This window comes from Mchenga conophoros, linkage group LG11 (assembly GCF_057382185.1).
Source record: "Mchenga conophoros isolate Kocher_MC1m ecotype Shallow Benthic linkage group LG11, M_conophoros_male_GT1.1, whole genome shotgun sequence".
NCBI lineage: Eukaryota > Metazoa > Chordata > Actinopteri > Cichliformes > Cichlidae > Mchenga > Mchenga conophoros.
The window spans coordinates 11,754,030-11,779,709 of NC_140536.1; the positions used below are offsets into that span (position 1 = coordinate 11,754,030).

Sequence of the window (25,680 nt, forward strand, 5' to 3'; positions counted from 1 at the left end):
TCCTGTACAGGCAGCACAACCCATCATAACGACTAAGGCAACATGTGCATATTGCTGCTCACCTGAACACCACATTAGCAAGTGCCCTGAGTTCATTAACAAGACAAAGGATGAGAAAATAAACTGGATAAAGAGAAACAAACTGTGTTGGTGTTGTGCTAGAACTCATCAGGCTGCGAAGTGTGATCTGAGGAAAGCATGTGCCACCTGCATGGAAAGACATCTACAGATCCTATGTGAGGTGAATTAGAGACCTAGAACTGAAACTAATCCTGTAGTGAGGACACTGTACTTTGATAGACCTAGCGATTGTCCTAGTGTACTACTAAAGGTTGTGAAAGTGCTCCTGCGTAATGGCAAAAGAACCCTGGAAACATATGCAATACTTGATGATGGCTCCCAACATACCATGCTTCTGACATCTGCAGCTAAGAATCTCCACCTAACTGGGAAAGCTGAAAAATTATCACTCAGAACTGTCCATCAAGAAGTTGAAACTATTCAAGGTTCTTGTGTGAGTTTCCAGATTTCTCCCATCGCACATCCAGAGAAAACTTACACAATTAATAATGCCTTCGCTACAAGTCACTTAGCACTTTCAGACCACACCTACCCCGTATCCTCTCTTCAATGGAGATACAAGCATCTTCAAGGTATCCTATTAACCTTTATTAACAAAGCAGCTCCACTACTGCTCATAGGCTCTGATCATACCCACCTTATTACGCCTATTGCACCAGTTAGACATGGACAGTTTGGATCTCCTGCAGGAGTCAAAACCCGCTTAGGATGGACACTCCAAGGTCCAATCACAGACTTCCAACCCCAGAGCAGTTCCACGCATGCCCAATGTTTGTTCACATCTTCCAGTTCAGGTTCAGGAGAACCGCTCCAGCACATCCTTGTGTCCGCTGATGGCTCTGAATTCATTCAGCCACCTCATACTCTACCATCAGCAGTACCGGCAGTGCCCCTATCACCAGTTCCACCACCTGTGGCTGCCATTCCACCAGTGGTCAGGGCGCTGCCTGCTCCTGCATCACCTGAACCTATATTAGACCTGTAGCATGGCTGATTCCTCTGCCCCCGCTTTGTGAAAAAGAGCATCTCTAATCTTTTGAACATATTTCTCAGTAGAAATATGGGGGCGGCTGTTGTAAAGGCTCACCTTTTAGCACATTCACTTCACCAGATGCACCTTGTTTATTTTCCTCACCTTTGATTGGGTGTGGTGCTTGGCCTTAATTACACTCACCTGTCACTCGTTTTAAAAGGACTGCACTCACCTACCCCTCACTCTTTCTTCACTCCCACATGGGGCGGCAGCTGAGGTGAGTTTCTCTTTGAGGCGCCTGAGTTCATGTATCATTTTGAGTTACTTAAATCATACTTTGTCCTTTATGGAGAGAGCAGTCCATGTGTGTCTTTCTTTCCTTTACCCGTTATACAATAAAACAACAAAACCTGCAAATGATCGATGACTGCTTATTCTCATTCTAATCGGATGAGCCCATGATGATGACTACTGAAACCCTGAACCTTCCTTCCTCCAAAACAGTAACCCTTTTTTTAAAGTAGCACAACAAAGACTGGCTGAAACAGATCCAGTCTTGGTGAGCCCAAATAATTTTTCCTGAAACTCTGGGTCAAATGTTTGTCTTATTTTGAAATACATGGACATAAAGTACTGGGCCACCTACATCTTACACCTATAGGAGCTGCTTAGACTTGGAAAGCCATGCCATGAAGCTCCCAGTACAAGGTTTTTGTGCTGATGCTAATCCCAGAGGTGGTTTCCCATATGGAAAAGATAAATATAAATCTTATAAAGTTTGTATCTGTCTTGTGTGAAACTTGTGTGAAAAGCATACAAGAGTGAAAACAGATATAAGATCCCTTGAGAAAAAATTATATAATGAAACTTGTATGTTTTGGATACTTACTAAAACAATATATGAAAGTAATGAGAAAGTGGCCACTTTCAAGAGTAAATCATAAGTTTTTACTATTTCTTTTCCATATGGGTTGGAGGTCTGCAGTTATTGAATCAGAGGAGCGTTGGTGACTTTTACATACTATGTACCTCAGCACTCGACAACTCCACTCTATAACTTTATGGGTCACTTTGTGGCTGACTTGTTGCTTTCACCTAGCAGATGGATGCAGAATACTTAGGAGGAAAACTCTCATAAACTGACTTATCGCCAATGGTGGGATCCTGCTATAGCAACAACTAGACTTCAGCTCTTTAGAACGACCCGTTTTTGTCATTTTTGTAAAGGCAGCCTGCATGGCTATTAGCTTGATTTTATACACCTGTGGCAATGAGACTAAAACACCTGAATTTAAGGATTAAGAGCCCATGTGGCCCAATTTTTTTTCCTCATAGTGTATGTGCACATCTATACACACAGTATGTATAATAACATTCAAATGCTTGAACAATACTCTCAAACCCTGTAAACAGATTTTATTGCTTTCTTTCTTCTTTATAGTCTGTTTTTCCATTTTTGCCCCCAGATGTGTTCCTGCATCATTACCCAGCACAATACACCACTTTCAGATTATACCAAATGCACTTTATAATGTTCCAGATGCCATTTTTTTACCCACTGCAGCAGCGATATCCCATTAAATTGTAAGAACAGACATGATGAACTGTAATGGTGGCTGTGGTGCTAAAGCATGGCATCGTTCAGTTTTTATCTCCAAGTTACTTCCAGCTAGGGTAAATTTATATTGTTGCTTACATTCACGGCCAACAAGTATCATAATGTCATCTTTAGATTTATCTCTGAGACCTGCTTTTGGTCATTTTAGAACTGACTTTCAAAGTCATGTGTGAATTTTTTTTTCTCTGAAAAAAACAACGAAAAGAAAAAAGTGCAAGAATGTAAGACAGTGCAGCAAACAGAAGACGAGGGAATAGAAAATGCAGAAGAGCATGAACATGCGGTGACATTTGTCACAGCTTTGTATTGTTAGTATGGTAAACCACTGTACATAGGAGCCATATGTTTCATTTCCATTGTACGTTTTTGGTATTTTTTTGTTCTGTTTTGTGTGTGTGTGTGTGTGTGTGTGTGTGTGTGTGTGTGTGTGTGTTGGAGTAAAAGTACTTTCACCTCGCATGACGTGGAAATCTGAAACTATGTCGGGCAAGATCTTTAGGAAAGACAATGAACAATACCCTTCTTGAGTCTACTTATACTCTGAAAATGTTTCTAGATATCAGCATAGCTTACACAGTATGAAAGACATTTCTATTGGGTGTTACTGGCTTACAGTATTCATCTACGCAAAATTCAGACAAAAGTTTGGGGAAAGCTGCAGTCTTCTGCTGGATAATCTGTCACTGTGGTAAGTGTAAGTGTTGATTTGGCACTAAAATCTTCAATGGTGAAAACTACTTTGAAACATTTGCTGCTATCATTTGTTGCCAATTTGTATTCACTTGATAGCGCTTAAATGAAAAAAAAATCATCTTTTTGAACTTTCAGTTGGATACATTTTTTTATTAATTAATTATTTTTTTATTTTTTGCTAAATTTCGTGCTGAGTGTTTTTGAGAGTGGAGTTAAGTAGCGATGGGTGGCTCTGAGAAACAAAGGATACTTCACAGTTAGGGAGATTTTTGTGAATCACATGGTAGACAAGCCCTAAAGCATACCCTGCTTTCTAATGCTTTTTGGCTCTAATAGTGACCATAAATTACAAAATTCAATTATTTTTATTTAATAAGACTTTTTTTTTTTTTTTTTTTTTTTTTTTTTTTTTGCCTGTCCCATTTGGTTCTTTAGCCATCAGAATTGTTGTCTGAAGACCAACAAGGATACCCAATGGATTTACTTTGCCAAATGGATCATCGTGGCATTGCCGTATTGGTCCATTTGGTCGATCTTTGTTTTTATTATTTATTATATTTTATTTTCAGATGTTACAGACGGGACAGACATGAGTGAGAGATAGGAAAGGGAGAAAGAAAGAGGAAGGAAAGGAAAAACAGAAGGGGAGAGGGACAGTGAGAAAGGGGGGGAGAAAAAAAATAAAAATCTCCTGGATCACCTGTTGAGAGAAGAATAGAAAACAAGCAGAAAAAAAAAACAAAGCAACATACTAAACACAACACCATCGCATTAATCTAGCTAAGTGTAAACAGCAGTAAATACTAAATATTCAATGTTGTTGTGCAGCACGCAGGACAGATGTGCTTCGAAGTAGCAGCCAAGAAAGGTGTAATTTGGGTCTACGAGCAGTGAACACCCGTGTGCATACCTGTGTGGATCCGCGCGCTTGCATTCCAAAGGTTTCTCCATGTAATGATCTGCTAGGGAGTGTGTGGGGGGGCCACAGCCCCGTCCTCCGGGGTGTGAAGCGGGTATGGAGGAGATCAAAACTCCAGACATCCAGAGGCCCCCAGAACACAAGAGACCATGGAAGACCAACAGAGGGGCAGCCGCGCCACTGTTCCAGTAAGAGCTGAGGAGAGTCCCCGATGAGGGCTCACTCAGCAGCCGCGGAGCAGAAGTCAGGGGGAGTTGCAGTGGCGCCCATGAGCTCCGCTGGCCCCCAGCTGTGCCTGAGTGACCGAGCCCCAGGCCGAGAGGCCGGGGGCACCCAACCTCCGAAGGGGCCCAAGCGAGCCCTAGGCTCCAGGCCCAGATAAGCAGCCGCCAAGGAGTGAGCCGGTGTGTACCTGGACGCCCACCCCCAGACACAAAGAACCACCAACGCACCGACACCTGAGGGAGTCCGCCACCGGCAGGGGAAGTGGTGGTGGGCGGAGATAGGCCTCCAAACCTTGGAGGGCCTGAGGTGTCCCCAGAGAGGTGGCGTCTGATACCCAACCTGACATATAGACACAGACATACAGGCACACACAGACACAAACATCCATCCCCCCCCCCCCCCCCCCCCCCATGCTCTCATATGCACTCACTCCACACTCAACCAACATGGAGGCAGACATAAAGAGACGCTGTACACACGATCACACTCCCCAAGCGTACTCTACAAACCGGGTCTAGGTACCCTTGCCCCTGGAGGGGGAACTGCACCCAGACCCAGGTGGTGTTACCCTTTTCCCTGCGGTGGGGGGAGGCAGACCACCCCGACCCCGCAGCAGCAGGGAGGCCCCACACTCCAGACCGCAGTCGGACGGCCAACTCCTCCTCCTAGCCCCCCCGCTCCAGCAGGTTGCAGAGAATGGGGGTGAAAGAAGACTCCAAACCTCCCTCCACCCGCTCATTGTAGTGTTGATGCATGTGTGTTCTAAGGTGCATTTAAAACCCAGGAGGGCATGGAGCTACCTGCCAGAGAGCAGCAGGTAAGCGCATGGTCCCTCCTGCTAGCCCTCAATGTCTACGTGTATTTAACATTGAGAGGTGGGCAACGACGCCAGGGGTGGGGTGTACACCCTGATGGTACTTTGGATTCCGTGTATCGTGCCCACCCCCAAGATCCTATATGTATGTGTAATGAGAGTGTGAGTAGTGATCGATGTAGCGGTTCCGAATGACAGCAATATCAGGAAGAAGGAACACGAGAAGCTGGAGAAATACCAAGGGCTCAGAGAAGAGCTCGAGAGGATGTGGAGGGTGAAGGTAACAGTGGTCCCCGTGGTAATCGGAGCACTAGGTGCGGTGACTCCCAAGCTAGGCGAGTGGCTCCAGCAGATCCCGGGAATAACATTGGAGATCTCTGTCCAGAAGAGCGCAGTCCTGGGAACAGCTAAGATACTGTGCAGGACCCTCAAGCTCCCAGGCCTCTGGTAGAGGACCCGAGCTTGAAGGATAAACCGCCCGCAGGGGCGTGCTGGGTGTTTTTTTTTATATAATGCATCAGAAAACAGACAAAGAACACATACACCATCTTTAAACAAAGTACCAACTACTGTATAGTCCTGTAAAGTCACACTACATACATACAGCAACCACTTTATTATGTACGCCTGTTCAACTGCTCATTACATTAATCCAAATATCGAATCATCCTTTCACATCAGCAGCAACTCAAAACATTTAGGCATGTAGACATGATCAAGACAGCCTGCTGAAATTCAAACCGAGCAATTAATTAAGAAAGACGACTGAACTGGGCACGGTTGCTGTATGATGTGAATAATTCAGATGTTGTTGATGTATTGGGATTTTCCCACACAATCATCTCCAGGGTTTACAGAGAATGGTCTAAAATGAGAGTGAGCAGCAGTTCTCCGGGTGAAAATACCTTGTTGATGTCAGAAGAGAACGGCCAGACTACTTCGAGCTGATGGGAAAGCAACAGTAACTCAAATAACCCCTGGTTACAAAGGTTCAAGGTAGAAACAGCCACAACACATCTGATCTTGAAGCAGATGGGCTACAGCAGCAGAAGACCACACTGGTCTTTGAAATTTTTATTAAAAACACTATCAGCAATGCTGGGAATTATTCAGGAAAGCAAGTAAGAGCTGTGACTGACAAAAGTACAAACTTTTTTGATGAGTTGTCAGATTTAAGTAAGAAGTGCATAAACACAGCAACAAATATCTATAGTAGTAAATTATGTGTAGAAACCACAGCTGTGTAAAAACAACAAGAATGTCTAGCGTGGGTGAGGCAATGCATTACTGATTTGAGAACTGCATTTGCAGTGGTAAGATCGACATTTGTGATATGAGAATTGCGCCAAAGCGATCGATGGGGGGAAACCCTGTTAATTAACCTGTTGGAGGCTTTGAGCGAGGCATGAACCTGACTGCCTGTCTGTATTGTGCAATCGTTGACCCTGCTGGCTGTAAAGCTTGCTCTCAGAGTGCGCAAATCCTACAGCCGTCTGTTTTCTGTGCTCGTGAGATCCACTTTAAAATCACGTTTATTTAACCCTCCCCACCGTGAACCACGAGTCACTAATCATGCACAGACGTGCACCAGCGTGCTTTTTAGTCCATATTTCTTGGCGGATTACAGCTGCACGCCGCCCCACCCCTTAACAAACAACATCATCACTACCACTGTACCTAAATCAGGAAGCACCGACACGTTTTTCTTTTTTTCCCCTTTTTTGTTTTCTTTCCTTTTTTCGTAACGGAGACACTTTGGTGATTACAGCAACTGCGAACCATAAAGGGGGAAGAAGGCGTTATCTTCGATGCTGCTGACGACCACCGGTGACCACTACTAAAAGAAGACTGACACTTTGTTTCATCCAGTACAAGGCACAGCTGTGGATGCATTTGACACAGTCTAACCGGAGAAGGGTATGTGCACAGTCAAGGTTGTAAAATTCACAGGGAAACAAACACATACACGTAAAAGAAAGCAAGTGTAAAGACAGTGGCATACGACACTATTTGCATTTTATGTGGACTGCAGCTCGTGTGGTTTAGCGATAGTAAACATGTTTCACACGTCGACGCCTTTACGGCGCGTAACAAAAGCTGAAGCGAAAATATGCTCGGAATGTAGTTCCTGAGTAACTTTAGAAGACAGCGACGGAGTGAGAGCCGTGTTAGCATCCCTGTCATCACACTGTGACACTGCGTTTGTCATGTGCTTCGGTGGTGTCGCCCCACCACCAGCACTACTACAACAACTCCCCCGTCCATCCATCCCCGCGGCTGTCTCCTCGCGCTCCGAACACAGTTAGCATACCGTGCGATTTGACTCTTCTTCGCTTAACCGCAACATGACAAAGCGTTTCGTGTGAGAGCAACGCCTTGTTCACAGTCAGCCCTTAAGTGCCTTTAATTCGGCGTGCACCTAACTCGACAAGCTGGAATTTAATGTGGTAAATTTAAGGGTTTATTATTTGCTTCCTAATGCTTGCCACCGGAAGCCCCACTTTGTTGTTGGTAGCAGTCGTCCACTGGGCTAGCAGAGAAAGGAACTATTTAGTCTAAACAGCGTTAATATCACTTTCGGTAGATGGCTTAAATGTTTTCCGAATTTATCCGTGGTTTAAATCGACTCGTTATGTCACGTTTCCCTCGACACGAACACACGCACCGAAGTGCGGCGCCTTTAAATGGCGAGAATTCGAATGAGGATTTGCGCCCAAACTTCAGTGTGGATCACTCTGGTTACATGTTATTTACTGAGCACCTTAATGCATGCGTAAAGCTGTTGAGTGTACCTTTCACAGTTGCAGCAGTCAGCATTGCTACAACTGTTTGTTTTTAATGCTAGACAAGTCTTTAAATTGGACATTCTTTGTAGGTGTTTATCATGGGTTAGGCTTTAATTATGGTGGTGTTTTGACTAGGCTGCTGCCTTTCAGCACACTCAACCGTGTAAAGCAGAAGGAAATTGAAGTATTACATCACTGCATCCCAAGCAAAGGCTATTCTACAACAAGCTCACCTCCTTTCCTCACTTTTCATGAAACAGGCTGGTGACAGAAACCATAAGCCTCTCTGTGACTATGACGAAAGCATAGAATTTTTATCCACACACTGTTAGTGGAAGGAGCAGCAGCTTGTGCAGCTCAAGACCCAACGATAAGCTTTCCAGCTATGTGTGTATTTTTACTCTTTGCCAGTTATATATAAAAAGGGACATTGAAGCTCAAAGCTGTTATGACATGCTCACTTATTGCTGCTTTCCTCAAGCTCTAAATAAAGCACTTACACATGAGTGGGCGCCTGTGCCTGAACTACAGTGATTTATTAAAGCCTGCTGACTAGGGCTGGGTATCGTCACTGATTTCTAGAATCGATTCAATTCCGATTCACAAGGCCCCGAATCGATTCGATCCACGATTCGATTTAATTCGATTCGATTTAAATCTGGGAAATTTTGACAGTCAGAAATATTATAATTCAGATCAGTACATTTACATATTTTTGTATCAATAAAAAGGAAGCTGACACACGCAAGACTTTATCACAGGTGTGAGCATCACAGCAGAGGCCTTTGTGTCAAAGTAGCTGAGGATAAAACACAGAAAAACATGAAGGTGATTTTCCTGGCCTGGGATTTTATAAAAATATTCTGCAGTACATCAAAAACGAAAGAAAACCATTAATCAACATATGAACATCACCTCTGAAGTTACAGCGGTTTTATTACAGACACAGCGTTTTGCATTTTGAATAATTTTAAAAAGTTTAAATTTGTTCAGTATTGAACAGCAGAAATGAGGTTTTCTTTTCGGAAGAATGTAAAAGGGAAAAAACAGCGGCCGACAGCCTGTAAACAACAGTAGACTTGTGCGTAACAAGCAAGCGAATAATGAAGAAAGGGAAACTGTTCTTGAAGTACAGAGAGAGAGCTGTGCATCGCAGTGGAAGCAAAACAGTAAAAGTCTGAGTGAATTCATGACGATGTTTATGTGAAGCGTTTGGATCTTCTTTTGCTGCTGGTTCGGTCAATATTGTTTGGAGAGAGATCAAACTAACAGCTTTAGAATCGGCGCATAAAGGGCGTGCACACAAAGCGCAGACCCGCCGACAGATCAGAGTCAGCGAGCTGTCGGCTTTCAGCCCCGACTGTGAGAAAAGCGACATCTAACTGATTCTGATCCGCGGGTCCCGCTGTGTGTTTAAGTCTTTGTGCAGAATCCGTGTTCCTGCTCTCATTTACTGTCTTAACTGTTTGGTGGTTCTTGAAATTTTGTGAGATGTCACCAGAGATTCTGGCATTTTGGTCAAAATAAATTTATATTAAAAAATCGATTCAGGATTTTAATGAATCGATTTTACGTTATCCAAGCCAGAATCGATTTTAATCGATGAATCGATTATAAGAACCCACCCCTACTGCTGACCCTCTAGCAAGGGAACATTGTGCAAGATAACCCCTGGCTTTGTTTGATAGAAATCCCATGTAGGTTTAATCCTCACCTTTTTTCTATTTTGCTTCAGATGATGAAAAAAGTTATTAATAGTTATCGTAACATAACACAATTACACTCCGGTTTCAGTTCTGGTACAGATTGAAACGTGGATATTTTTAGTATCGCTGACTACACAGACATAGCTTTTACCAGTGGCTCCAGGTTAACCTTCGCAAAGTTTCTGGAGCCAACTCTATTTTCTGTGGAAGTACCTGAGTTGCGAAGGCCACAGGAATGCATTTGTCTAGGCCAAGAGAAAGAAATACCAGGAAGGTTTGCTCACATGTCCCGGCTGGCATTCCTTTGCCTTTATGAACATGCTGTACTTGCACCAGCAAGCCCCCCCCCACCCCCGTGAGTATCATGCAATCAGTTGTGCAAACATTCAGAATTTTTTCCTTGTCAGCCAACATTTTCGACCCCATTTCTGCACGTGCACTGAATCCACTTGCTACATCTGTGTTTTACAGGTGATACACTGAGGTTTGTCAACTTCCGTGCTCAGAGATTCACAAACTTCCTCCCGTTTCTCACTTCCCCCTTCCTGTCTGTGCCTGCTCTGGCAAACAGGTTGAGTCACATTACCTTCACCTCCTGCGCAGCAGTGCACTCGTTTTGTTAGTTTTACCCTAGGTGGGGTGTTGGCAGCGTTGCTCTATGAAATTCTTGACAGCATATGTTGTCATTGAAAGTAGCGTCACAGCCTTGAAAGTGTTGCTTAAACGTTATCCCTCTGGGCCAAGGATGGGCAATTAATTTTCTAAAGAAATGAAATGAAAAACTGGGACAGTTGTGGAGGGCTGCAACAGTGAGCTGAACTCAGTCCTGCTCAATATTAATTTTATGTCTTTGTAAGAGTAAATGTTATAGTTTTGTCCTAAATATAGCCCCTTGGGGAAAATGAATAATTGCCCATCCCTGCTTTAGTCATATTATAGATGGCAAATGCAAGCAAGTTGCTTGGGTCATACATCTTCATTGTGGAGTTCTAAGCTAGTGTTCAGGCTCCAGGTTATGTCAGTAAGGCCCCTGTGGGAGTGATGGAAAGTTCCTGTGCAAAACATCTCAAAACAAACATGAATTAACAAAGCAAATTGCTGTGCTTAGTATTGGACCACTGGGAGTATTTTTTTTCCAACTGATGTCTGGTATTCCCATAGAGCTATATATACCAATTTTTTTTTTTTTTAAAGACAGGAAGATCCCACAGCTGTCTTCTCAGACATTTCTATGCAATAGCAGCTCTGTATTTATACAGAGTATATTTGTAGTCTATGTTGTCATGGCCCTCCTTCGAAACAACATCAGAGAATCTTTGCTAGTTTAAGATGAAAAGTGCCACAGTTTGATATTTTAGTCAAAGAAAGGGGAGCTTATCCAAATAAATCACTCAACCCTGAGACCAATTATCTCATGTTAGGAGAGCAAGAAGCGAAGAAGGCAGTGACTCTGGTGTTTTAGGCAGACAGCTGGAGCCCGCAGGCTAGCATCACCTCTCTCTGTGGTGGAACTGCTGTAGTTCGGGCAGATGCGCGTGGCCAACTGCCATTTCATTCAAGAGGAATACTGATGAAAGGGGAAAACGACTTGAAGGGTTTTCATTTAAATTCCGTTCAGCTTGTTTTGTTTTTGCTTTTAATGGCGTCAATGCAAAACATGCAAAACCCGAAGCGAAGGGCGCTTTACATAGTAAGCTAAAGATGCTTTGATTTTAGAGAGAGAACTCTAATGATCTCATCTGATTCTTCTCTTTGAGCAAGCACTTAAGAGGAGGAAGAGATCTGTGGCAGAACCAGAGGGGCAGTGAAAAAGATGTCAGAAGAGCATTGAGAGACATCACAAATATGGAGAAAAGGAAAAATGTCAAATTCTGAAATTTCAGATTCTTAATATAAAATTTCAGGCTTATTTGCTTCTAAATTACTTAATTAATCCCTTTTTAATTGGCCAAGTTGTTAGTCTAAACTACAAGTTTGACATAGTCCAAGAAAGTTAGTAGGCACAAACACATTTTAATTTCAAGGGGTTTTGGCACCCTGCTCTAACTTTATCTGCATAGTCAGCCTGTACAGTTGTGCCAGTTTCTCCATATTGTAGCCTTCATAATGATTCAGCATGAAAAGGAGCTATTCAGGCAGTGCATGTGCTGAGTGCCCTCAATAAAATAGCTATTTAAAAATGTAGACGGTAAATATGTTGTTATTGTGTTAGGCTGCCACAGATGAAAAACACTGGCATGACGTTCCATTCCCCAGCTCCTGCAGTCCACACACTGAATAGTTCTTGGAAAGGGCAGAGAACCCCAAACTTCTCCCCACCTTGTAGTGTAGAATCCTTGTGACTGCTCCAAATACCAGTCCATTTACCATTTTAAAAAGTTAAGTCTTTGAGTAAGGTGACATGTATTCTGCAAATCAGTGCTGTCTCAGAAAATGCAGTCTTCTTCTTACGGTAATGATTGCAGCGTATGTTTGTACTAGGGCTGGGCCATATTATACCGTTCACGGTAATACCGGTATAATGTTAGGCAACGATAGGAAAATGAAATATCGCGATAGAATATGAGTAAAACGCGCATGCGCAGTGCTTTTGTTTTCATACGCACATGGCCGATTGTTGAGTGAAACAGATGAACCAGAATTGGTTTGTAAAAATGGAGCAACTTCAGTGATGTGGAACTGGTTTGGTGTTTGTCCGTCAGATACACGACAAAGCACATTGCTTTGCAGAACATGCAAGCGGCCGTCGTTATTGTCGTATTTGTCGTATTTGTCGGACTAAGATGCTCTTAAATCTGGGAGTAATCTGGGTCCTAAACTCCGTAAACTTCAGGTCAAACGAACACTGCAGCATCACTGAGAGTTAAAAACTGTCTAAATTCTTTCATCTTTAATAAAACAATCAGCATTGCTGCTTTACCAGGTGAAACTATGAAGTTTAACTTCCAGGCATCCATGAAAACAAAATGTATTACATTTAACGGAGTTAGAAGTTAGCAGGAAGCTAGCGGATGTTAGCTCGCTAGTTTCGCTAGTTACCTAAGCATGATATTGCATGTTCTGACTGAGAGATTTCTGAAAAAATTCAAACGTACAGCTCTGCTATCACTTCCAACATAAATGAAGACAGGAAACTAAACAGCAGTGACGTTTGTAGGGTTACTAGAGTTGGACTAGTTGGTATATAATGATGTGCTACGTGATCGCTAGCGACACAGCTATGTTAGCATAACATAAACAGTGAAGCTGGAGGACGAACACTAACACTTTACCACTTATAAAAGTTAACATTAAGGTTCCTGATAGTTAAAGACAAATGCAATCGCATGGCAGGATGCTGTAAACGGACCAAACTTCAGTCAGGACTGAGATAATCCATCCACAATACGAGGTTAGTCATTAATATACTGCAACAACATGGGAATAGAGCAGCTGCCAGAGAATTCAACATTAATGAATCAATGGTACAGAAGTAGAGGAAGCAAGAAGAATGAGTTTAATAAAGTTTGATTTATCTGACTGCTTTGTTTCGCTTAATGTGCCTTATAATCCCGTGCACCTTATGGTACGAAAAATATGTACTGCACACTGCAGTTTAATGTTGCAAAGCACCTCTTTTTAACTTCAGTGGATATTATACATGGTTATGCTCAGGATATGTCAGCCCATTTCTACTGGAAATGCCTTTTGGTTAAACTTTCAGCAAGGAATTTGCATTTGCACTGTTACATTTTTATAAAGCTTTAATGTACATAAAAACCAGCTTCTTGTTTAAGTGAAAATAAATGGAAGGTTGTCTTTTTGCGCTAGTAATGTTGTGGAGTTGTATTTTGTCTCGCATCAATTATATCGTCAGTTATATCGTTATCGCAAATTTTCAAATATATATCGTGATAAATATTTTTGGCCATATCGCCCTGCTCTAGTTTGTACCCTACCTCCTCCTCAAAACTTGGGCCAATCTGAACGAAACTTTGCTTGAAAATTGTTACACATGCATCGATCATTAATATCCAAACAGCACAAAAGTGAGGAAATTTGTGTTTGATTTGTGCTAACAGTGCTACTTTGCAATAAATCTCATACTGTTGGAAAGCCTGTTTATTTCTCCCGAAATAGTCCCACATTTATAAGGAAAATGCATTTTTGGATTGAGGTGAAACTTGACAAAAAAAATCTTTTTGCCAAAGAGCTTATTCTGTTACCAAATATTGTTTGGCGTTTATTGGATTGACTGAAGTCTGTAGAAACAAGTCACTGGCAAATTAAGAACTGATTCATTAACAAACGGGGGCCTCAGCAGATGTAGAGAACCATGACATTTCTTCCCCATTTCAGTCACAAGCTTGGTCACCCAATACTGTGGGATGGCGTCACATTCTTCAACCAGCATTTGTCACAAGTCAGCTAATGTGGTTGTGTTGGTCAGTCTGGCACAAACAGCACACCAAAGCTGACCCCACAAGAGTTCGATAAGGTTGAGGTCAGGACTGTAGGCAGGCCATTCCCTACTCTCTACTCCAAAATTCTGGAGGTAGTCTCTGCAAAACCTCACTCCATGGGGTGAGCGTTGTCATCCTGGAGGACAGAGTCCGGTCCCAGTCTGTGGTGATATGGGACTGACACTGGTTGTAGAATCTCCTCTCGATATCTCTCCACATTGAGATTGTCTCCAGTGATGATAAGCCTTGTTTTTCCAGTGAGGGAGATGGTGCTCCACATCATCACCACGCTGCCTCCACCAAAAGCTGTTACCCTATCAGTGCAGCAATCAGCATAGCGTTTTCCACATCTTCTCCATACTTTGACCCAGCGATCCAGCTGCCGTAGGTAGAATCCGGCCTCATAGCCGAACGTAACGTCCCTCCACATGCTCAAGTTCCAGTGCACATCTTTCTGACACACGGGGCACCAGAAGCTCAAGATCAGCCATAAATCCCAGTGAGTTTGATTTTCCTATTCATCATCTCCCTGCTTATCCAGTGTTACCTTCTCTATTTGTGCTTATTTCACATGTCATGTGAAACCAGGGTTGTATTTATTAAACGGGTTGTTTTAAACGATCGTCTCATGTTGTTATTTTGTCCTTTGGAAAAATTGCTGGGTAGTAACTAATTCATTGACATTTTAGACTAGGTAATTGTTGCAAGTTAAATAGTTTTGTCCATTTCCATTACTTTTGCTATTGTGCTTGTGATTATAGAAAGGCCAGGGATAAAAAGGCACGAGCCTCAGAGCCCTTTAAATGTCGAGTATTGCTCTTGTGTGGTTGCTAATCAGAAAAAAGGGGGTTGAAAATGAGTTTGCATGCGCTCCTTTTAAAGTAGGACAAGTAGATTTGGAAAGAATAATTTATTTCTTTTTTTTTTTTTTACATTGGTTTGACAGATAGTAGACAATGCTGCATGGAGGAACGGATCCCAGCCTTCGTTTTCCTGATCGACCACATATACCCCGTTTTCTCCATTTGGTGTGATTTTTTTTTTTTTTTTTTTTTTTTTTTTGCATTTGTTTAGGAGCAGTAACGCATGGCACTCTCACATCCATTTAAATATAAATTTTTTAGTATTATATGAAAGAGAAGAAGAGAGAAAGGAGGTGAAGACGATGAAACAATCCAGTTTCTTTATAAGGATTGCCATTCTGGCATTGCACTGCCCTCCCTCTGGGACAGATTTTAACCTTTGACCTCAAAGCTATTGTCAAGAATATAGTGTACTTTCCACTGATACATAGGGAGAGCTATAGATCTCTTATCTCATCCCCTCTCTCCACTGCCTTCCGCCCAAAGGCACACATGCACACACATACGCACATGCTCCGTATTCATTACGTAATTGACTCTCGCAGTAGGGCAAAACACGGCGCAGTCACCGAGGCTTAAAAGAAGCTGTTATGTCGAACGCACAAGAGCAAACTTTAAGTGAAACAATGGAACCAAGCAACACATGCTCCGGTTAGAGACATGGGTTTGTCAGTCTGCTGCTGTGTGACGATATGCCACGCAGACGTCGTATCAAGTTATGGAAGCTAAATGAGTCCATCATACACGGGCCTCATGTGATTGTTAATCATAGGCTAGTATGTGAGAACTGCGTGCTGGGATCTGGCTCAGAGATGCAGAGTAGCTGTGTTCCTTTTTTTTTATTGTGTGCACACACACACACACAAAAAAAGAGGTAGTGTCTCTTTGGTCACAATGATTCGGTGGAGACGAACTACAGAAATGCAGCATGGACCAAAATGAATGTGTTACTTAAAGAATGTATTGGGACCGTGCAGATTGTGGTTACAGCAGTGGTAGTAAATGAAAGTGTTTTGTTTAGGTTAATTAATGTTACAGCAAGCACTGCATGCCAGTGTGATGCTTGATGTGTTCACCTCAAAAGCTGAATACTTCACTCTGACAAAGCAAGAGAAGCTGGCTTAGACAAAAGCCGAACGCAAAATTAATGACCGGTTATCCTGAAAGCTCCTCCTTACTTACTTTTTGATCTGCTACCTTTTATATATGCATCACGAACATACTATATATGGGTCTTCTGATTGGCTTTGGTGAGGAAGGTGCAGCTTCTGGCACCTCAGTGTTGTCTGTGTCACTTTCAGGCTCATTCTCTTTCATGTTTTTGGCTAAGTGGACTTTTCGACCACACATTTCTTTGGAAGTTTTAACAGTTTGCCAGCTGAGTATTGTCACAATCTGCTTCATTAAGAGCTTTGCAGACAGTACGGTGGGCAGAGCAGAGAGCTGCAGCAAATGGCAAGAACAGGTCTTTAGTTGGATCCAAGTGCAAAAACATTTCTCCTAGGGCTGAACGATATATCGCATTTGCGATAATATCGCGACATGATCAAGTGCAATTTTCTAACCGCAAAGGCTGCGATTATACTCTGGACATGTCCAAATTCATGGGCTGCATCCTCCTGAGGCCGCATTTGTAGACCGATTACGTCACAGTGACGCGCCGAAGGCTGTCCAAATTACTACCATATCCCAGAATTCATAGCGCGGCCCAGCCAAACTCCAGTTTCCAACAATGGCGGCCGCTACTAAGTTTTAAAATTACTCATACTAATCTTTCTGGGTCACAAAATAAACTTTTAAAATATTTTCAGGCGAGAAAGTAGTTGTGTAAACATCAAATATCTGCTCGGTTTATCAAGATATCCCATATTTGCAAAAGTGCTTCGACGTTTTCAGAGGCGTCTGCTACCCACCAGCTCGACAGCTAGCCGGGAGCTCGAGGGTTACTGATGCGGCCGAGAACGGCACAACTCCCGGCACATCATTTTCAGATCACCGCGGAGTTTCGCTGCTCGGGTTAAACGTAATATATAAGTCACTTAGACAACCTAAAAATGTTATTGTTGGGCTTTTTTCAGTGTTTTGTTTGTTCGTGAGTAAATCGGTTTGGCTGAGATTAAAGTTATTAGATTAGATAAAATAAAACTTTATTAATCCCCTGGGTGGGTTCCTCCTTGGTTTTCACACAGCTGACTAAACGTCAAACAGAAAACTTATTAAACAGAAGTATGAGACAGTCGAGAATTTACACCAGTGTCTGGTTATATTTTAGATAGCAAGAAGCAGACGGCCGAGTTTATTAAACTCCACCGAGACAGCGGTGACGCTAATCAGAACTAGCCTTCTGATTCAGAAGGCTAGTTCTGATTAGCGCCTTTAAATTTTAAAGGCGTGTTTGTGTGTGTGTTTATACAATTGCTATTATGTTTGCACTTTATGTGTAATGTTACTGACTGCAGAGATCAGTAAGATGTGTGTATTTTTTATTTATTAGTTTTATTTATTTAATATTATTTTTTAATTGAATTACTGTCTAGTAGTTCACAGATGTCGAAAAACTGAGTGTGGTAAAGCCACTGATTTTGTTTATGTATATTTCTGCAATCTGCACATTGTACTGACTTTCATTTTAATGTTTACACCAGGGTTCCTTGTCAGCACTTTATGCTCAGATGTTTGTAAGCTAAAAATAAACTATTGTGTATGTTCAAATATACTGTTGTGATTGAAGAAGTTAAATAAAAATGTCAGTCATCAATTCATGCATCACCTCATGTTATCATAACAGAGGTCTGTCTTCCAGGAAAGAACAGTTTAAAATTAATGTAATATAGTATTGGCCATACTATATGATGTATTGCTTGTCTTTGTTTAATAATACAGAAGACAAAGACCTTAAAAAATAATCGCATATCGCATCGCAATCGCAATATTGGGGCAAAAAATCGCAATTAGATTATTTTCCATAATCGTTCAGCCCTAATTTCTCCCTGTGTGTCATATTCTGCACTGGAGTTCTGAGGTCTTAGTAGCCACGGGTCTGTTATAAATCAGTTAGGTGATGGAGCAGATCAAAGAGAGCAGGGAGCAGCAGAGAGGTGTGGTCGTGGAGCTAGAGGATCACACGTGCGTGCAGACACAGTATTAGAGCACTAGTGTAAATTTACTTATGTCCAATAAAGACAGAGAAAAATGTGTTGGGTTTATTGTAGTTAACACAAAGCTGTCATGCATTTTTAACACAGATTTAAAGCCAGAGGTCATTTTAGTTTTATCCAAAAGTCAATACCAATAGATCTGTCTGCAGCAGCCAGTCGCTTTTTTGGAATATTTGCCTTTGGTTGTTCCTTAAATTTGCTGCTTTTAAAGCACTTTGAAGAGCTGTGGAAATATTCTCCTGGGATGCACTAGCTTTATGTGGGCTCAATAAGCCATCGTGATGACTTGAAGGTGTTTTAGCTACCCGAGAGGCTGAATAAAGAAGGGAAAAAAATCTATTTCTTCAGCTGTTGCTCTCACCCACTCTGACGCATATTTGTCGTGTTTGTCACATTTTAAGCATGCTGTATTTTCTTTAAATGGTTATTTCTTCCTTTGGTTAGATATTAATTTCAATTTGAGAACAGCAAAACTACCTGATTCTTATTTTTAGAAACTCATTCACTTTTTGATTTTCAGTCTAACGTTAGCAACTCTGATTAGAGAAGCAACACTTCTCTAATCAGAACAGGGGGTTTGTTAGTCTTGAATTGTGTTTAATGAAAACACATACAGGTTTTGCTTCTGTGTTAACTATGTTATTTTTCCTGATCCTTATGTCCCCATTTATTAAAAATGCTGTAAACAACTATGAAGCAAAACAATTTACCATAAATGGTACTGTAAATAAGCTAGGTTAATAGTAAAACTCAACAGTTGTCACTGCTTTTAGCTAACAGGCTTCTGAAACTCAGGTGTATGGCCATGATTTCACAGTGCTATCCATCATAATCGTTAACCTGTTGCATTTAGAATTCCTGGAAAAGCTTGAGCCACTCGGGCGCCGGCGAAAGAATTATTATATTTTGGTTTATGCACGCGCATTAAACACAAATCTTGGATGGCTGGGACAGCAGTTGGATTTTTAGCCATGTCTTCCAACTCGTCCTAACTCCACCTTCTTTGCTGCAGCTGGCAACTGTAATCCTTGTTCTGCTCTTGAGGGCCACTCCAACCAGAAGCTGGGACACAGAGATCTTCAAAGCTACAGAGCAGTACAAGGACTACCTTTTCCAACTGTAGGACATGCTAATATGATGCAGCTTTGTCCCTCCACACTGTTGTTTGCAATAATTTCTTCTTGAGTCTTGTTGTAGTCAGTTATGGTTTCCCTACTTTAATGCATAATTCATCCTGTTTCATCAGCATTATAAAGCATTCACTAGACCCTGATGGGGGAGATTTATGATGTAGAAAACTAATCTCTTTCACCTGTACAGGCCTATAGTAAAGAAAGAAATAGCTTTGCAGTCTGTGCTCACTGAGAAATGGATGAGGGCCTTTAGTGTTACTTGATGCAGTGAAGTAAGCCGGCCAGATATGATAATCATAAAAGCGAGTGTATACAAACCCTTATGCATGCAAAACATATATCATACAACATATATTCCTCTTTGCCTCATCCCATCTTAAATAATCCTGGCAGTGTTTCTATAGTCTTTTTTTTTTTTGTCTTGACACTGTAGAGTTTTAATTTGCATATGTGGATGCAGAAATAGACTGGGTTCAGTGTGCTTTACGTACTCAGTCATGTTACTGAACAGGGTTCTGTCAGTGAAGCTATTTTTTTCCCTTAAATTTACATTTTCAACAGGATTGTAGTCATGAACGGAATTCAGTACGTGCAGCAAACAGATGACGCAAAATCTAGAAGCTTTTATTTAAATGTCAGTATGCAGGCGTTTTTCTAAATAATGAGCCCCATTTCTTATCCACATCAAATCCATGCAGAAACACTAGGGGCTTATCAGGATGATGATTTTAAATGGCCTCAGGTAATGGACAGCTCAGATGGATATAATTGCTTATTTATATACAGGCTTCCGCTTTGCATGGTAATGGATCAGGTGGTGGGCTTTAGGTAGCCATCCTATAATAAGAGCTTTTCCATCTTAATGACTTATTTAACGATAAAATGGAAATGTTTCCAGGTACGTGCTGACAGTCACAGCAACTCATGTAGGTTAAAATAGAAAGGGGCACTCGAAATTTGGCTTTTTCCACACAAATCCCTTTGTGTCAGGGACTGTGTGTGCAAAAACAAAATCCAAGTTAGCAAGTCACTGTTAAATGCTACTACTGAGTTGTAATTGCAGCCTTGTGTTACGCCCTTCCACATGCACACTTCCACCTCTCCCTCTGTCACTCGATTATGCAACAGTCCTGTCTTGCAAGTCCTTGCAGGATCTCAGCTTTGGATTGTGTAACGCTGAGAGGGGAACAGGCTGTAAGGCCTCACATTTAGCCGCAGAGAATCCCAGCGACGCCTCGCCACATCCAGCAAATATTTGAGTCCTCAGCGGACATTTTTCCGCCACACTGATTGCACAGCCACTGGCACTTTAATTATATCACTTTGTTTAACCAGTGGGATTATGTTTTTCTTCCAGCTTATTTTTATAGTTTTCTGTGGCTGCTTTCATCCACAAGCAGATATGATTGATAGTGAGATAATACTTTAGTTATCCCCAAGGGGAAATTCAGATATCCAGCAGCTTGGTCAAAAAACAAACATCCCTCTGGTCATAAATAATAATATTATTATTAATAATAAAACAATAAGGTAAAGTTTCACGATACCGTCTTACTTCCCTTTGTGGGAAAACTTGGTGGGAACGTTTTGATGAACTAACATGCTATACAGGTAAGGGTGGGGGTAAAAATGTGCCATGTTGTTTACTTGACTCCTTAAATCCATCTTTTCTGTGAGTTACTATCTTGTAAAAGTCAGTTTGAGGAAGTCTCACGGAGACTGAACAATCCTAGAGGTTTGAAATGCTGCACAAAGGTAATACTGCTTTCATGCACACAGGCCTACAGTTAATATAATAAACAGCTTTACAGTATCTGTGCTTGCTTAGTAAAGGAAGAGAGCCTTTTATGTTACTTGAAACCAATAAAGTAAGCAGCCCAGAAAAGATTGTCCTGAAAATACAATTCCAACAGCACTTCTGTTACAAAACCTACCGCTTTTCCTTTATGAAAAGGGAATCTTAAGTTCTGACAGTCATGAAAGTGTGTGCAATGTTGGTCCAAGACTCGTATAAACCCTCCTTTTCACTGTTACAAGAAATATCGTGTCATTTTTAGCTAAATAAAGCTTTCAGTTTTGTTTAAACAGGCAAGAAGTAACATAGCTCTCAGCAAAGAATGTGTTGTGAATGCTTATTCATTGTAAAAACAGAAACTTTATAATTCAAGTCTAGCTGGAGCTAATGATGGTCAGAAAGAGACTGTCCATAGGTGTTTATCATGGCATAGAGGTGCACTGTAAGAAGCACATCGTGTGACAGAAAGTGCAGTTCACCTCGTCGTCTTTTATTGGTTCTAGTGCAACTAGCATGTTATTTATGTTATATTCATTCCCTCTAAGTTTTTGTGCGGTAGTTGTTGTAGGAAAGATTTCTAACGGCATATTTAAAACTGTCATTTTTGTGTTATCCACGTGACAAATGTGGTAAATGAAAGTGGTGCTCTGACTTTAGAATTCTTGTGTTAGCATGATTTGGCTAACTGCTTTATCTTTTTGGCTTATTAAAAAAATAGCTTCAAGAAATGAATTTAATTTAATTTCAACTTTTACAAACTGATTTGGATGGTTAGAACTTATTTAAACAACCACTTTGTATTTCAAATGAAATTCTCTTCATAAAAGGGCTGTGGCTTAGAGCTAAGTTTCAGTTAGCAAGTAAACAGGAAGCGGATTGTTTACTTTTCTGTAATATTCTTCTGTAATATTAAATTAGATGTTCTATCCTTTGATAATATTTTTGCCTATGAAATAATATATCAGTTACTCATAATCAGAAAAAAAATGGTTGAACTAATTACATTAACTTAATTCTTTTAAGATTTTTTTTTTTTTTTTTTTTTTTTTTTTTTTTTTTGCCTTTGCTGCTGTTGTTGCAGGATGAGGTCGAAATGACCACACTGGTGGTTCTAGTGTTCAGCTTATATTAGCCACATGATTGGGAGGATTTTTAACAGCCCACAGAATACTTGAAGTGAAATTTCAACATACAAAGTGTATAGATAGTTCTGTTTTGTTTTGATGTTGGAACTAGCTAGGTTAGCTAGTTCTTGCTAATACTGCTATAGCAAATAGCTTGTAATTTAAACGCTAAAGACACAAATGATTTTATCAACATTCACTATTAAAGCTTAGGTTGTATTTACAAGTTGTTCTGATCACAAGAAGATTTCAAATACTACACAGGGCAAACTTACTTTTCACCTTCTCCCTTTTTACATTGCAATTTTTGGTGAAATTTACTCAAGCTCACAGAATAGCTGTTTACAAAACACTTTCCAATTGGAAAAAGCTCATTTCACTCCACTGGGTATAGATTTGTGAGCTATATTATTTATGGTTTCCAGTCATTTTCTAAGCTTATTGCAATTTAACTACACTCATTCCTAAATAAAAAGCCAAACCACTGTGATGCTGCTACTGGCATTAAATCGACGTTCTCTTTTCTGATGACAGTGAATATAATAACACCTTTCAATAGGTGATATTTTTTTTCCAGTGCAGGCACAGAGGAAACTCATATTTAGTTAACCTGGATTGACCGTTGCAAAAAGCAAACATGGCATTTAAATGTGCTTGTATAATGTGCTGTATTGATTTGTTTTGTGTTTTTTGTTTTGTATTTTATTGTTTAAAAGCTCAATCATTTTTTTTCCCTTCAATTGCTTGATTGACCTCTCAGTACAGAATGTGAGCATGTCAATACGTGTGAAATTTAAATAATACAGCTGACACACATGGTAATCTTGAATTAATGAAGATTCCTTTGGGACTTTTTTTGGTTTTTTATGTTGATTCTCTCCTTCTTGACTATCAATAGACCATCAATAAACCACACTACCGTTCCTTTTTTCCCTCCACATGAACAATGCTGACAGCACTTTTCCACACCCGCCATGTGAAAAAGTGAAGACAGGCCATAAAAGGTGATGAAAGGCTTTCTGATGGGTGCAGATCTCCTCTAAAAGCCAAATACATGCTGTGATTTTCTGAAAGTAAGAATATTCTTTTGGTGTAATTGGATGGTTTTTCCTTCAGTGGTGAGTGTCAGGCAGAGATTTAAATTGTTGCGATTTCTGGCCTTCATTTACTCATCACGTTCCTCCTTTTTGCACCTAAACATTTAAAGAATCTAAAGAAGTTTATTTTTGCTCTTTATTTCCTGCATTTGTTTGTTATTTACACGGCTTCCTTGTGATTTTTATGTTTGGCTTTTTAAGATTTAAGCTTAAATGAATATTCACGCTGCAGTGCACATGTTGGCACACTTAGCAAAACATTGTGTCGCCTCATTCCTCTTGATCAGGTTTCACTTCCATTCTCTGTGGAAATAAATAGACGTGTTGTATCCGTTCTCAAAGACGAACCCTTTCCTTTATAACACAAAGGTGCACACCTGTGCCGAGTCTGCCAGAGGTTTGGAGAATTGTTGAAACAAAGCACTGCACTGTTGTTAATGCTTACTGTATTACAATATCTCATGTCTCATAAAAAATAATGTATTAGATTCAGGTTGAGCATCTTGGAGACCAGTTTAAAGAGACAAGCCTGAGATGGTTGGGACATGTGCAGAGGAGGGATGATGGATATTCTGATGTTGAATACAGAGCTGCCAAGCAGGAAGAAAAGAGAGATCACAGAGGAGGTTTGTGGATGTCATGGAGGAGGACATGCAGAGGGTTGGTGTGGATGCTCGGGGCAGGGTGAGATGGAGGCAGATGATTCACTAGTCTTTTCTAAAGTACAGTAAGGTTAGCCTAGACATGTTTACTTGGCTTACTTTTAGCTGACCCGTTACAATGATATGCATGATTTCCAGATCCACATGGACAACAGAGGGGTGTAGACTCTGTCACTTTTTTATATTGTATGCACACTCAAAAAAATCAAAAATCAAATGCACAGATCTGATCTCCGGTTAAGGTATCCCCTAACTGTTTCTATTCAAATCACTCCACACGTGTGTTTCTGATGCCAAGAACACAGTGATGGGAAACGCATACAGTCTCACTTTTGAGTGTTGTAGAATTAACTGAACTATTGTCGTCTGTAATCACATGAATCTGGGAATCTGAATCTGTGCAACTGGATTGTGGACTTCCTCACTAACCGTAGACAGAGTGTCAGAGTGGGTAAGAACACCTCTTCCACCCTTGTGGTCAACACCGGTGCCCCTCAGGGGTGTGTTCTGAGCCCTCTGCTATACACTCTCTTCACCCATGACTGTATTTCCTCCTGCGCGTCCAATCTCATTGTTAAGTTTGCAGATGACACTACAGTGCTCGGACTTATATCCAACAATGATGAGACAAACTATAGGACAGAGGTGCAACAACTAGAGTCATGGTGCCACGACAATAACTTGGTCTTAAACACCAAAAAGACCAAGGAGATCATTGTAGATTTCCGGAAGAGGGGTCATAACAACCATCTGCCTCTCTTCATTGGCAGTGAGGCGGTGGAGAGGGTGAGCAGTTTTAAATTCTTGGGGGTAACTGTGACCGAGGACCTGTCCTGGGGCAACCATATCACCTCAGTTGTACGGAAGGCCCAACAGCGCCTCTACTACCTGAGGAGACTGCGGAGCGCACACATTCCCAGATCTCTGATGTTGAACTTCTACAACTGTGCCATCAGCAGCGTTCTGACGTATGGATTTCTAGTGTGGTTCCCCAGCTGCACCAAGGCCGATCAGCAAGCACTCCAGCGGGTGGTGAAAGAAGCTGGCAGAATTATTGGAACAAGTCTGCCAGAGATCAGTAATATCTTCCCCACTCGCTGTCTGAGGAGGGTGCACAGTATCGTGCGGGACCAACATCACCCTGCGCGCCACCTTTTCCATCTGCTGCCCTCAGGGAGAAGGTACAGGTCTATACAGGCCAGAACATCCAGACTGGCCAACAGCCTGTATCCACAGGCTGTGAGGCTCCTGAACTCTCTGCCCCCCTCTCACGGACAATAACCATATCCAACTTCTTAATAGCAATGAACTGGTCTGCATTGGTGCATCATATCTTTATTCTCTTCCCCCTCCTGCCCCCCCCCCCCCCCTTTCTTAAATAACTATCATATCTGATATCATATCTCACAGTACAATAATATTGAATGGGTTGCATTGTTGTATTTTGTCATGTTTCTCAGGTCTTTGTCTGAATTTCTACGAACATTATTGCTAAGGATTGTCTTATTGCATTGGAGTCACACTGGGTTAAATATGTACACTTGGGTTTTAAGGGGTATTTATTATTTTCTTCTTTTTTTGGGGGTTGTAT

General features: G+C 41.3%; 1 protein-coding gene and 1 pseudogene across 1 annotated transcript in view; one reads left to right on the forward strand and one right to left on the reverse strand.

The window, feature by feature from the left end:
- Positions 1-3,543: 3,543 nt before the first annotated feature.
- On the reverse strand, positions 3,544-4,869 carry LOC146563669 (uncharacterized; annotated as a pseudogene).
- Positions 4,870-6,947: 2,078 nt separating this feature from the next.
- The window catches only part of LOC146563670 (myelin basic protein-like), a 56,353-nt gene continuing 37,620 nt past the window's right edge, over positions 6,948-25,680 (forward strand). The window contains exon 1 of the mRNA XM_085290927.1: positions 6,948-7,240. The gene's annotated coding sequence lies outside the window, so the exon portion shown is untranslated. The remainder of the gene's footprint in view (positions 7,241-25,680) is intronic.